Source organism: Fukomys damarensis, unplaced genomic scaffold (assembly GCF_012274545.1).
Source record: "Fukomys damarensis isolate Sample0158 unplaced genomic scaffold, DMR_v1.0_HiC HiC_scaffold_23, whole genome shotgun sequence".
In the NCBI taxonomy this organism is placed as follows: Eukaryota; Metazoa; Chordata; class Mammalia; order Rodentia; family Bathyergidae; genus Fukomys; species Fukomys damarensis.
Genome location: NW_022900935.1, coordinates 12817893 through 12832273, shown reverse-complemented (window position 1 = coordinate 12832273; position 14381 = coordinate 12817893).

Below are 14381 nucleotides of genomic sequence, written 5' to 3'. Positions count from 1 at the left end.
CGGGCTGGGGCGGCGAAGGGCCAAGCTTAGGCTAGTGCTGGGGTCGCCCACGCCCGTGGGGGGGGGTTGCGGGCAGGTCTGAGGCCACCTTGGGTCTGGAGCTCGTTGGCGAGGGGTCCTTGAGCAGGTGGGACAAAGATTTGTAACTGGTTGTAGGGGGAGGGGCGGGGGCTGTTGTTTGCCTCAGCTCCCCTCCTCCCCCACAGCACTGGGGGTGAGTTGTCCGAGCCCACGAAAGGAAGGTGTCAGATTCTCAACTACATCTCTAGTAAATCAGTGTATGGAAGTTTAGCTGGGGAGAAGTCAGGTGGGGGTAGTGGTGGCGGGAATAAGTCTTGGAGGGGGTCTCATGAGAATTAACTGAGAGAGCTCTTCAAGAACACCTTCACGCATTCATTTTTCTGCCCCCCCATGTCCGTGGTTGTGGGGGGACCAAAGTGGAGGTGGGACTCTTAGTCTGTGAAGAAGTGGGGTCGTTGGCATGTTATGATTTGGGAGATGTTGGCAACTACGCTACAAATGTCGTGGTCTAGTCTAGCTTCTTTCCTTGGAATTAGGAACGTGGAGGCGTATGTCAAGTTTTGCCATCAGAAGGATGTATCCAACTAGCCTGCATAGGTGCAGCCAGTTCTTTGAAGCAGTTGTTGAATTTGTTGAAGTTTGTCTTGAAAGTTTTCTTATTTAATTCTGAGTCATTTTCTTCGGATGGAGAACAATACTGTGGATTGAGAAGGGTTTTTCATCCCATCTTACCCCCTCGGCGTGTTAAAACTGTAAATTTGCTATCAGGGATCTTCTTTTTGGGAATGGCCCCAAAGTATCAGTTAGTGTGTTACACTAACCAGGTAAAGAATTGCATCTTAATCTTTGTTGCAAATGCCCTTTTATTTTAGCATAAATTAGCAATCTCTTTAATAATACTACAGCTATAACGTTTTGAGTGAGTGCTTACTGTGTGCTTGGCACTGTGTAAATTGCTTTATTTGAAAACTTTAACCTCACAGTAACTGTAGAACCCATTTATGTATGAGGAAATTTAGGCATAGAGAGGTTAGATCAGACTGCTAGCTAGGGGAGAGGTTTGAGCTGGGATTTGAATCTAGGTTTGTCCCAGCTAAAATAACTGTGTTGTATGCCACTTAGGAGTTTCTTCATATTTCTGTCCTTAAAAGTTTGAAAATGATAAATAACTAACGTAATGTCAAATATTTTTCCTACAGTTCATTAGAACATACAATTATCTAGCAAGGTGAAAAATACAGTTATAATATTAAATACATCCATATACCCAGCCACTTGGGCTGTACCATTAACATTTTACTATGTTTTGTCACATATTTATCCCATCTATACATCCCTCTGGTCTTTCATCAATCATTTTAATGCTCTTCTTTTCTTTTTCATTTTTCGAGACAGGATCTGGCTATATAGTTCAGGCTGGCCTTGAACTATGTAGCCTAGGCTGGCCTTAAACTTCCTAGAGATCCTCCTGACTCACCCTCCTACATGTTGGGATACAGGCTTGTGCCACCGTGCTTGGCCATCTCATTTTTTTTTTTTTTTCTGGTGCTGGGAATCGAACTCGGGTCCTTGCCCTTGCAAGGCAGGTGGCAGAACCACTGAGCTAAATCCCTGGCCCCATCTCATTGTATTTTGAGCATAGAAAATTTAATGTTGATAATCTTAGATTTATAAAATGTTAGATTTTCATGCAATTAATCATAGAGCAACTGAACCTATAAGTCCAAATGGTTCATTTAGTACAAATATTAGGGGTGGAATGCATGTTTTTCAAAATTTTAAATTGTTATCAAGCTGTGATCAGTTTTAAGTTGGATTCTCATTTGTCTTGAGTGTCAGTGCATATGGCATATGGCCTACTAATTAAAATATATAGAATAAATTAGACGTGTAATGTTAATTCAGGGAGATCCTGTATCCATTTGCTACTAATGCTGTTGCTATTCACTTTGCTGAATTTTTTGAATGTTCTAGAATATATCTGTGTGCTTTGAATGTACCAAATTCGTCTGGATTTTCAGTACATTTTTATTTCTCTTGTGTTACCTTTAAAAGATGTCATACTGGTTGCTGTCAAAATGTTAATTTTAAGACCATGCAACAAACACAGGAGTTTTACTTGTTATTTTACCAGATTCATTGTGGAGGAAGGTTACTTAAATATTTTCTATGTCTTTTAGATCCATAGCCCATTTCGTTGTTGAGGATAGTTTAGAATGTGCAGTACAGTTTTCTTACATGGTGCATGTGTCCGTCCCCCCCCCATCACCTGCTACATTTTATGTGGATTACGTATGTGCACTCCAAGCAGATTTTAGGGACTGTGGTGTACAGTTATGTTTTAAATAATTTTTTGTATTGAGGCAGTTAAAGCAAACTATGTACATAGACCTGGCTAATACTTTAGGTTTATCTAATTTGAAATTGATAGCATGATGTCATATTTATGATGCTTATTGCCTTTCATATTTGTAATCATAAGTCGAGAGAGTTGTTGAACAACTGTGCTGGTTGATGAGCTATATGCTAGCCCTTGCGCTGTGGTATTTGTGATCATTCAGCATGATAAGTGCTGGTGCTAAATTATGAATTCTTTTATGCTAGAGGGTTTTTTTGGGCAGTACTGAAGATTCAAGCTAGGATCACCTGCATGCTATGTATGTGTTCTACTACTGAGCTACTTCACCAATTCTTTTTAAATTTATTTTGAGACAGTTTTGCTAAGAAACTTAGGCTGGTGTTGAATTTGTGATCCTCTTGTTTCAGCCTCTTGAGTAGCTAGGGTTACAAGTGTGTGTTGCCCTGCCCATTTTATTGCTTTATTGTATCTGTAATGCCCGTGACCTCTATATAATAGGAACTCAAGGGCTTTTGCTGATTCGTAGTAAGAAAAGTTTGCCTATTAGAGCAGATACTCCATGGTTTGGGTACCAGATTGTCTGCTTTGTAATTTTGGCGGCTTCTGCAAATCTTATTTTTTTGGCGACAGTGAGGATTGTACCAAGGGCCTTCAAACTGAACTACATCCCTAACATTTTTAAAGTTTTAAAAATTTTGAACAGGGCGTCCCTTAGTTGCACATGCTGGGTTTGAACTTGAAAGCCTCTTGCCTCAGCCTCCCAGAGTGCTGGATTTATAGACGTGTGCCCAACTGTAAATCTTTCTTGTCTTTTATACCCCAAGGTTCTCTTCTGTGGGTCCAGATTTAGGAATTTTCTGATTGTTTTGGATTATGATTAGATGGGACAATGGCTGCATTTTAAGACCACTTGGTTAACTACTGTAAATTCCGTGTAGACTTGCCTAAGGTTTTATTTTTTTGATTGTGGTCAGCTAGAGCAATAAGATGTTAATTAGATAAGTTGATTTGATTATAATCAGATTGTACTCCCAATTTGTGAGTGTGGGGAAGCTGAATATGTGGGTGGACTAGCACTATATTGATATATCATCTCTTAGAGAACCACGTTCACATCCTACTGCCTGAATATAAAGACCTTCCTTCCTTCCCTTCCTCTCTCCATCTTCTCTGTCTCTCTTTAAGGTCAGGATTTTATTTTATTTTACTTCATTTTATTTTTTGGTACCAGGGATTGAACTCAGGACCTTGTGCTTGTGAGGCATGTGCGGCACCACTATGCTAAATCCCCAGCCCAGGATTTTATTTTTATGAAGTCTTTTTTTTTTTTTTGGTTCTGGGGATCAAACTGGGACCACTGGAACCACTGAGCCCTGGCCCTTTATGAAATCTTAAGATTGTAAAATTTTTGTTTTCTAAAATAATTTTTAAGATCCATTCAGTAGCCGTGTAATACGTAGTTGACTTATTTATGCCTGGCTATTAAAATAATGTTTCAAAATATGAGGTCTAAATCTAGCAGCCATGTTTTACTGTAAAATTCCTGTACTTTTCAAAATTTATTTACAAAGTAATTCTTGTCGGTGTATTTATTTGGTCTAGTAAGTTATATCCATATCAAACTTGTCTGTATGTTAAATTTGAAGTACATATGAGAGGATTAAACTTAGCATATGTATTATTGTATACATCCATTTTTGTAAAACGAAATTGACTTCTCTTCCCTTCTCACATATGTCTATGTATGCTTATATATGTATGAATTTAAGAGAAAGGGCTATCGTCATTAATTATCTTCTGGAGGTGGGGATGAGAAAGGATAGTATAAAAGCTGAAAATTTTGCAAAGTGCAACAAATACTTGTGTTATATTAAATACAAATAGACTATGCAATGTATGTAATATGTGAAATTATATATGCTGCTGGACAGAAAATAGATGAAAGCATTGATTTCATTAGGTAATAGGATTATGAAGAAGTTCTGTATTGTTTTAACATTTTATAATAAAATAATTATAAAAGATTGATCACTCTTTCTTGAACCTTTTTTTTTTTGCTAAGTGTGTTACTTAAAAATGTGGTACATATTAATGTATTTGTAATTCATACACACACATTGTAAAATCATTTGCTTTAAGAATGCTTTTGGCTCTCTTGAATTCATTTGAAAAAGCCATTCTGGTATCGACGAGATCCTGAGGAGTTTTCGCAATGCTTCCCATCTGTAACTACAACAATGATAATAATGGTATTTATAAACTCTTAATTGCTATCATTTTTAATATTTTATGTGTAGTATACCTTTCTATGAATTCCATAGTGTTGCCACTGTTACTGTCCCATTTTATAAAAAAGGACACAAAGATTTGTTCAAGATTATAATGTAATTAGCAAAATTACGTTACCAGAATCAGGTATCACTTGAAAGTAGTTTGGAACATCAGAGCACTACTTTTCTAGTTTTTCTAAAATATATAATAGGTCATTGTGAACTCTTCCCACACTACTGTCTGTAGAACTCTAGAACTTATTTTTTTTTTCTTTTTTTGAGGTAGGGTCTCACTATGTAGCCCAGGGTGGCTTTGAAGTTGTGGCAGTCCCCCTGCCTCAGCCTCCCAAGTGCTGGGATTAAGCAGCCATGCCATGTTAAGAGCTTAAGTAGTTTTGTGTTTTGGTACCTGTTGTCTATCCCTATCTATCACCATCCCTCTCCCATTCCCAGTTTCTAGTAATTGTTCTTCCGTACTTTTAAGGTTAACTTAAAACAAAAACAAAAATGTCCTTATAGGACCTGCCTTGCAAGCACAAGGTCCCAAGTTTGATCCCTGGTACCCCCCAAAAAGCATCCATATACAGTATTTGTGTTTCTGTGTCCCTGCTTTACTGATCATAATGTTCTCTAGTTATACTTATTTTGCTAGAAATGATAGGATAGTATTCTTATTTATAGCTGCATAATATTCTATGATGAATACACACCACATTTTCTTTATGTAGTCACACAAAGTGATGATAAGGACATGGAAATTACCCTGATCTGGTCACTACACATTATATACTTATGTTGAAATACTACACTGTACCTAACATGTACATGACTAAAATAATAATTTAAAAGTATTCCTTTGGATGTATGGTATAGATTAAAACTTATACTTATCCAAAATACTTATGGTTAGTGTTTATATTCTCATTTGAGAAAAAGCACAGGACTTTTTATGTCTAATTCATGGATGTTGGAATAATTTGAGTTACACTTACGAATCCTTCTTAGGAAGCATCAAATAAACCTTTCCTCTAGGTAGTACTTTCTCCAAGATCATCTTAAAACATGCTTCACTGCTCTTTTTTTTTTTTTTTAGAAAATACAAACTTTAGGGCCAGGGATTTAGCTCAGTGGTTCCTCTACCTGCCTCACAAGCATTGTAATGCCCTGAGTTTGATTCCCCAGTACCAGAAACAAACAACAACAAAAACAAACCATATGAGTACAACGTGGGTTACAGCTAGATTAACAAATAAAATTACAGATATAGTTCTTTAGGTAATGGTGATCCAATGGCGAAACAAATCACATTACATGTGCATAGACAGAACAAAGATTTTTCTAGGAAATGACGATTACAGAGGTCTTTATCACCCACTGAGGTGGCTGAAGACTATCTAGACTTCATTAGGCCTAGTGTTTGTCTTTTGAGGAAGTATCCAGGCCTGATCATTTGTCTTTATGTCGAGGCCTGGTCTCTAGCAAATGTGTGGCCACAGTTTTGTGTTTTACCTTTGTCCTTACTCTAGAGGGCCTAACCCTATCTGACTGCCTGTCATATTTTTAACTTAGCTGTGTATAATAGCTAAATATGAAATTGTACTTTCTTTGTCATTTCTCCTTTTTTTTGAAGATCATACTGGGCTTCTGCCTGCCAGGTAGTACTAATGTTATTATATTCATCCATACAAAATTTCTAATCTTTGACCATTTGACCTATAAAAAAATGGCAGTCATTTTTTTTTTTTTTTTTTTTTTTTTGTACTGGGCATCAAACTTGGGACCTTGCACTTGCAATGTAGGCAGTGGAACCACTGAGCTAAATCCCTAGCCTAAAAAATGGTATTTTCATGTCGTTGGTTCAAGCAATAGTCAGAGCCTGGACTTTTTGGTCAGTTTATAGTTCAATTTGGTATTTAGCATTTTAGGGATAGTACCAGTTTTTATGTGCTTATCCCATAGTTTCCTTTTTTTTTTTTAATACCAGGGTCAAACTCAGGACCTTGAGCTTGCAAGACAGGCATGATGCTGCGGAGCTAAATCCCTGGCCATAGTTTCCTATTCTTAGGGAATACTTATAATGTTATGTTACCCCCATATTTAATGGGAATTGAGCCTAGGGACTTTGTACTGAACTACATCCCTAGTGCTTCTTATTTTATTTTATTTTATTTTTAAGTTTTGGTCTCAAACTTGTGATCCTCCTGTCTCAGCCTCCCAGAATGCTGAAATTAGAGGTATGTGCCACCATACCTGGCTTTAGTTGTTATTCTGGCTCTGTAGAAGCTTTAACTGTCTGCCTTTGTCCAAAGATACTTTTTTATCTAGATGTAGTCCACCCACCTCAATAGGCTCTGAGTCAAGTATCTTGTGTTCGTCTTTCATTACATGTCCCAACGTGTCTTACAAATGTCTTATTTATATATTTTGACATGAATGATATGATGTTTATAAGTAAAACAAATTTAAAAGTACTTTTTTTTAATGTTTTCATAATTCTGTATCAAGCATGAATATAGAATAATACAATAAAATCCTACGTTCCACTGATGTGGTGGCTCAGGCTTGTAATCTTGGCACTCAGGACATTGAGGCAGGAGAATTATGAATTCAAGTCCAGCCTGAGTTATATGGTGAGACCTTCTCTCAATAAATAAAGACAAACAAAAATCCCCATGTTCTAATCACTCAGTTTTGACGTTTTTCATGTTTGGCCATTTTTGTCTTCTATGACTTCTCATTTTTCCCTCCCTTCCTCCTGTCCTTTCTTTTTGTTGAAATAATTTCAGGGAACCTTCAGGTAACACCTTATTTAATCCAGATTTATTATGCAAATAAGATTTATATATTTTATTTTGTTTCTCAAGTTTTTCTGAAAAGAAATCACTTGCAGCCATCTCCCTTGCTAGTACTGTATATAAGCTCAGTACTTTTTCCCCAAACCGCAGCTCATTTACCTAAGAGAGTTTTCTACATTCTGATTTCTCTGATCTAATGAATCCTTGTTACAGTGTTTACCATTTTTCTATACCCTGTCATATTTCCCAAAAGTTTAGTTGGCTGAAATTTAAGAGTTACTTAATGAACTTTTAGTTATCACAAAGCTCAGGGCATATCTCAGACCAGTTATTGGGATGAAATCTAGGCACCAATATTTGAAAAAATTTCCTGCTTGCCATGACTTGAAAGTTTTAATTGATAGAGCTTGATGAGATTTACATTGTTTGTTTTGCAAGAAAAATTTTATGATAGTATAATTATTTCCAAACATACTTTTGAGAATAATTCTGTTAAAAGTCATGTGGGATAATAACCATAAATGGAGTTTTCTAGATAAACTAGGATGTGTAGTCATTCTATTGGATGGCAGTACAAATTTTTGTTGCATCATACTGGAGGTCCGTAAGTGGTTGTCCTTCAGTAGTGATAGAGAAATTGATCATTTGGTTCAGGTTCTGTTGGTGGCACCTAAACATAGTTTGTTAGCTTTTTATCTGTGGATTTATAAGCCATTTGAGTGTTGCCTGATATGTTGTTTCATTGGAGAGGGATTGTCTGTCCTTTCTCCTATATTTATTAACCAGATTTCTTCCACAAAGAATTCTGTTATCCTTTATTTGGTTATATCTGAAAGTTGAGTGCTTTTTTTCTCTCCCTTTTATCAAATTTTAGAATAATGAAATACTCTTAACAACTCTCAAAGGTGAGGTTTGGAAGGGATAACATTATGTACTCATGAATTTAATATATTTCATATGTTTTAAATTGTTGTGTTCATTATTTTTGTGGGAATTTTATTTTCTTGAAATGCTGGGGACCAAAACCTGAGCCCTCTGATTGTTAGGCAAGTGCTTTGTCACTAAACTATGCTCCCAGACCTCTTATGGTCATTTTTGATGCTCAGCTTTGTTACATCTTCTTTTTTTTGGTACTGGGGATCGAATTTGGGTCCTTGTGCTTTCAAGGCAGGTGGCGGCACCACTGAGCTAAATTCCTGGCCTCCACATTTGTTACATCTTTGATGATTGGTAAATTGCTACTAACCTGATGGTTTAAAACAATAAAAAATTATTTTCTTCCAGTCCAGTAGGCAGCAAATCTCAAATTCAGGTGTTATCAAGGTCATACTCCCTCTGGAAGGCTCTAGGGTAGTGGTTGCAAACCTGGGCACATGTGCTGCATCAGGTTGTATTATTGAAAGCTCTGGTTTGCCTTCCTGCTCTAGAGACTACTCTGTTGTCAACTTTTTTTTTTTTTTTTTTTGATACCAAGGATTGAATTTGGGACCTTGTGCTTGCAAGGCAGGTGGTGGAAACACTGAGCTAAATCCCCCGTCCCTGTTGTTTGTCAACTTTCATTAATTTGATGTGTGTTCCTGGGTTTATGGCAGTGTAACTGCTCCTATCTTCCCATCTCTGTATCTTTTCCCTCTGAGGACACTCCTCATTGTATTCTATTCCAGAGAGATTTCATCTCAAGATTTTCACCTTAATTACATTTGCAAGGACTCATTCAGTTTACCATTTTTAGATTGTGAATGTAGATGTATCTTTTGGGAGCCACAATTTAATCCACTCCAGTCTGCCCTTTAGCCATCAAAGCTTTGTGTGTATCCTTTGTACAAAGTGTATTCACCTCATCCCAACATCCCGCAAAGCCTCAGCCCTTTGTAGCATAAACTCTTGAGTCCAAAATCTGTAAATATCATCTGTTCAAAAGGTCCCAAATCTCAACTGATTATGGTGGCATATACTGTGATTCCAGCTACTCAGGAGACTGAGACAAAAGGATTGCAGTTCAAATCCAGACTGGGAGCCTGGATAACTTGCTTGTCTCAACATAGCATTTTAAAAAGGGGGCTGGGACTACCTCAATGGCAAGTGTAGACCCTGGATTCAGCACCATTAGCTGGAAAAGAGTATGAATGTGGTTTCTGGGTATGATTTATCTGGGGCAAAATTTCTCTATCTGTGAGCCTGTGAAACTAAAGAATAGATTATCTGCTTCCAAAATACAGTGATGAGACAGGCATAAGAGAAACATTCCTATTCATAAGAAAAAATGGCAGGACTAAGGAGGGGTACACTGGTCCCAAGCAAGCCTAAACCCAACAGGACACATTTTTCTACATTTAAAGACCTGATAATAGCTGTCACAGTGTTGGCACATACCGTTAATCCCTGGGCTCTGGGACACTGAGGCAGGAGGATCATAAATTTAGCCTGGGTAACTTAACAATTTAATTCAGTTTCAAAAATTAAAAAAAGGTCTGGGAGCCAGATGTGGTGGCACAGGCCTGTAATCCCAGCTCCCTGGGAGTTGGAGGCAGGAGGATTGCAACTTCGAGACCAGCTTTGGCTATTCAGGGATTTAGCTCATTGGTGCTGGCCTGCTTTGCAAGTGCAAGGTCCTGAGTTTGATCCCCCGTACCCCCCCCCAAAAAAAAAAAAAAAGTGGTGGTGTTGATGTATTAGCTCTGTGTGACCAAAAAAGAAAAAGGAACACCTGTGAGTAATCCCTTGTGGTTTGATCATCTGCCCTTTGGACCCATGGAGGTTTTGTCAGCCCTTGCTCTGGACCTGTTTGTCTTCTGCCTCTTTATCTGTGGCTTGCTTTAAGAGTCATTTTTATTTTATTTTTTAAATATAAGTACATACTTGTAGTTAAATGTATTTATTCATTACCTGCCTCTGAATCCTAGATGTCAATTTTTTGTTTTCATTTTGTCCTTTCTGTTTCTTTGAGTATATTTGAACAGTTGTTTTTGCTGGTTTTTATTCCTGAAAACCCTGTGAATGTTGTATGTCAAAGTGATTTACACCCTTGGAAAAGAGGATTCTTCACAGACCCTTCCTCATAACCCCATCTTTATTTCTGGCTTCTGTTGAGATGATTGACTGGGTCCATGAGTCACACAGCTAATAGCTACAGCAAATGGTTGTCCAGCCGCACAGTTGGCCTTCTTTCTAGAACATGCTTTTCTAATGCTGAATTTCTTAATTTTAACATCCTTTGTAATCTAAAAATCTTGGAACCTACCCAGTAATCGGGAGGAGTTGTTTATTTAGCTTAACAATTCCTTCTAGAATTTCTTTCCTCTTAATATTCTATTTTATTGTAAGTGGCAAAGAGAAACCCGGCCTTCAACATGTACCTTCAACACTTCTCTTGAAAATCTAGGCTAAATATCCAAGTTGATTGTTTCTTGGTTTTGCTTTCCACCCAGCAAAACACAATTTAGTCAAGTTTTCTGCCACTTTATAACAAGGATCATCTTTCTTCCAGTTCCTACTTTTTCTTCATTTTTTTCTGAGAATTCAACAGAATTCTTAACCATAATGTTACACATGTCTAACATTCTGGTTCATAATATATGATATGTATTCTCTAAGATTGTAGATACTCTTTGCTTGTTTCTCTTTCCATCTTTCTAATCTCTGACCAGAATTGCCTTTCACATTTGTATTTCTACCAATCATCTCTTTAGAGTACTCTGTAATTTATATTTATCATGATTCTCAAAATTCTTCCAGCCTATTACCCAATTTCAAAGGCATATTTTCACTTTTACACTTGATCTTAACCAAAAGGCTGAGAAGCGATATATTTACACTTTTTAAGTTTTCGCTACAGTGACATACATATTTCCATTTACCAAAATCTGTGTTGGTTTCACAGGTTTTGCCATAACAAGTGACCAGAAATTGAGTGGCTTAAAACTACAGAAGTGAAGCTGGGTGTGGTGACATATACCTATAATTCCAGCCACTCAGGAGGTTGGGGCAGACGAGTGAGGCCATCCTGGACAATTTAGGAAGTCATTGTCTCAAAATAAAAATTAAATCTTTAAGATTGACACCAGGACCTTTCTAAAAAAATTGTCTTTTGGGGGGAGGTATTGCTGGAGAATAAACTCAAGCCTTTGTACTGCTCTACACCTCTCAGCCCCCCAGGCCCCAACTTTTTGTTTGGTTTAGTTTTTTGAGACAGGGTTTTGCTGAATATTTCAGGCTGGCCCTGAACTCACTCACTATAGGATGTTTCTCCTGACTCAGCCTCCTGAGTGCTGGGATTACATGCGTGTGCCACCTGGCTCTTAAAAAACAAAACAAAACATATTTTTTCTATTAGAAAAAATTTTTTAAGACAGTGTGTTGCTAAGTAGCTAAATCGCTTGGGCTGGGCTCAGACTCATGGTTATCCTGCTTTACCCTCCCAAAATGCTGGAATTACAGACATGTGCCACCATACTGGATTTTAAGGTTTTTTTTTTCTCCTTTGTTTTTTCCTCCTGTACCAGTGATTAAACTCAGGGCCTTGCACTTGCGAAGCAGGTGTGGCGCCACTGAGCTAAATCCTTGGCCCCTAAATTTGTTTGTTTGTTTGTTTTGTTTTTTTGAGACAGGGTCTCATTATATAGTTGAGACTGACCTGGAACTCACTATGTAGCCCAGGCTGGTCTCGAACTCATAGCAATATCCTCCTGCCTCAGCCTCCCGAGTGCTGGGATTATAGGCTGAGCCACCATGCCCGGCCTAAGTTTGTTTTTTAATGTGTTAAAATGTACATAATATAAAGTGAAATAAGCCACTGCTGTTTACAGATGAGCTCTGAAACATATAGTAGAATTATAGTCATTAGTGCCTAGGATCTAGAGGATAGAAGAAATAGGGAAATGTTGATCAAAGCTTAGAAAGTTGCTGTTAGAAAGAATAAATGTACTGTCTTTACGGTGATAAATAACGTGATTCAGTCATTGCACACTGTATACATACATGGATATATCACTGTATCCCATAATTTATATACAATTATTTGTGAGAAAGTTAAAAAAAACTTCTATTTTAACCATTTAAATGATATAATTTCATGGAATTAAGTACTTTCATAAATACTATCATCACCATTATCTCTTTTGCCCAAATAGAGACCCCAAAGCAATAACACCCTGTAGGCCCTCTTGCCACCCTTGGTAAGCTTTAATTTCTATGAAATGACCTAACCTAGGTGTTTTATATAATGGAATCATACAATCTTTGTTCTTGGGTGTCTGGTTTATTTCACCCATTATGATGCTTTCAAAGTTCATCCAGGTATAGCAGGTATCAGAACTTCCTATTCCTTTTTATGATTGAAAAAAATTACCATTGTGTGTATATATCACATTTTGTTTATACATTGATCCAGCAGTAGTCATTGGGGTTGCTTCTTCCTTTTAGTTTTTGTTGGCAATGGTGCTATTAACATTGGTGTAATGTATTTGAGTACCTACTTCCCATTCTTTTGGTTATATGTCTAAGAATGGATTTACTGGGTTGTATAGAAATGTTAATCTTTTTTGTTTGCTTCTGAGACAGGATCTCACTCTGTAGTTCAGGTTGGTCCTGAACTCACTATGTAGCTCAGGCTGGCCTTCAAATTCTCAGTGATCCTCTTGCCTTACCCTTTCAAGTGCTGGGATTATTGGCATGTGCCATTGTGCTTGGCTGTTTATCTTTTTGAGGCACTGTCATACTTTTTTAGGGGGGGCTGTTGGGGATTGAATCCAGGACTGAGTTATATCCCATTCCTCTTTTTTTATTTTGAGACAGGTCCTTTTTTTTTTTTTTTGTGGTATCAGGGATTGAGGCAGGTGGCTGCACCACTGAGTTAAATCCCCAGACCCTGAGACATTGAGTTACTCAGGCTAGGCTTCAATTTAGTCTCCCAGAGTGCTGAGATTACAGAAATGTGCTGCCGTACCTAACTTTGCCAAACTGTTGTCTATAGTTGCTGTACCATTTTCAGCTTCCACTAATGGATAGGGCTAGTAGATGAGAGCTCCAATTCTCCATGAAATGTCTGCTTAAGTCCTGTTCATTTTTAAATTGGGTTTGCCTTTTTTATTGTTGAGTTGTAGGAATTCTTATATATATTCTGGATATTAAACTATACATGATTTGGAGAAGTTTTCTCATATTCTGTAGGTTGTCTTTGTTGTGAAAGTATCTTTTAATGTTCAAAAAATTTTAACATGTTTACAGTGGGGCCATAATTCGTATGTCTTGCTGCTGGGTGGCTCAGAACCACTAGTGGTATATGTGACTGTTCCATCGGGTGGCATGGTACAGCCTTCAGATGGTACAAATCACCCAATGGGAAGTCATATATGTACCACCAGTGGTGGCAGGAACATGTTAAATCCAGTTGATCTGTTTTTGTTTTTTTTTTCCCCTGTATCTTGTGGTTTTGGTCCCGTATTTAAGAAACTATTGCCAGGGATTTAGCTCAGTGGTTCCACTGCCTGCTTCTCAAGTGCAAGGTCCTGAGTTCAATCCCTGGTACTGAAAAAAAAAAAAAAAAAACACAAAAAAACAAACAAAAAAAACTATCGCCAAATTCAAAGTCATGTATTTTTTTGCTCTGTATTTTCTTAAGTGTTTTAAAATTTACCAGCTTTTTTCTTTTTAATTGACATACAGTTATAGACGTTTTTGTGATACTGTGTGATAGATTGTTACATGTGTACATTGTGTAATATACAAATCAAAGTAAGCATATCTACTTCCTCAATCATTTATCATTTCTTTGTGGCAAAAACATTTGAAATATTTTTAGTTTTTTGAAGTAAACATTTATTTACTTATTATTACCTTACTGTAGAATTCAGCCCCTTAGGTATTTGAAAGATTTTCAGTTAATTTTTGTTCATGGTGTAAGGTAGGTGTTCAGTTTCATTCTTTTGTATTTGGATG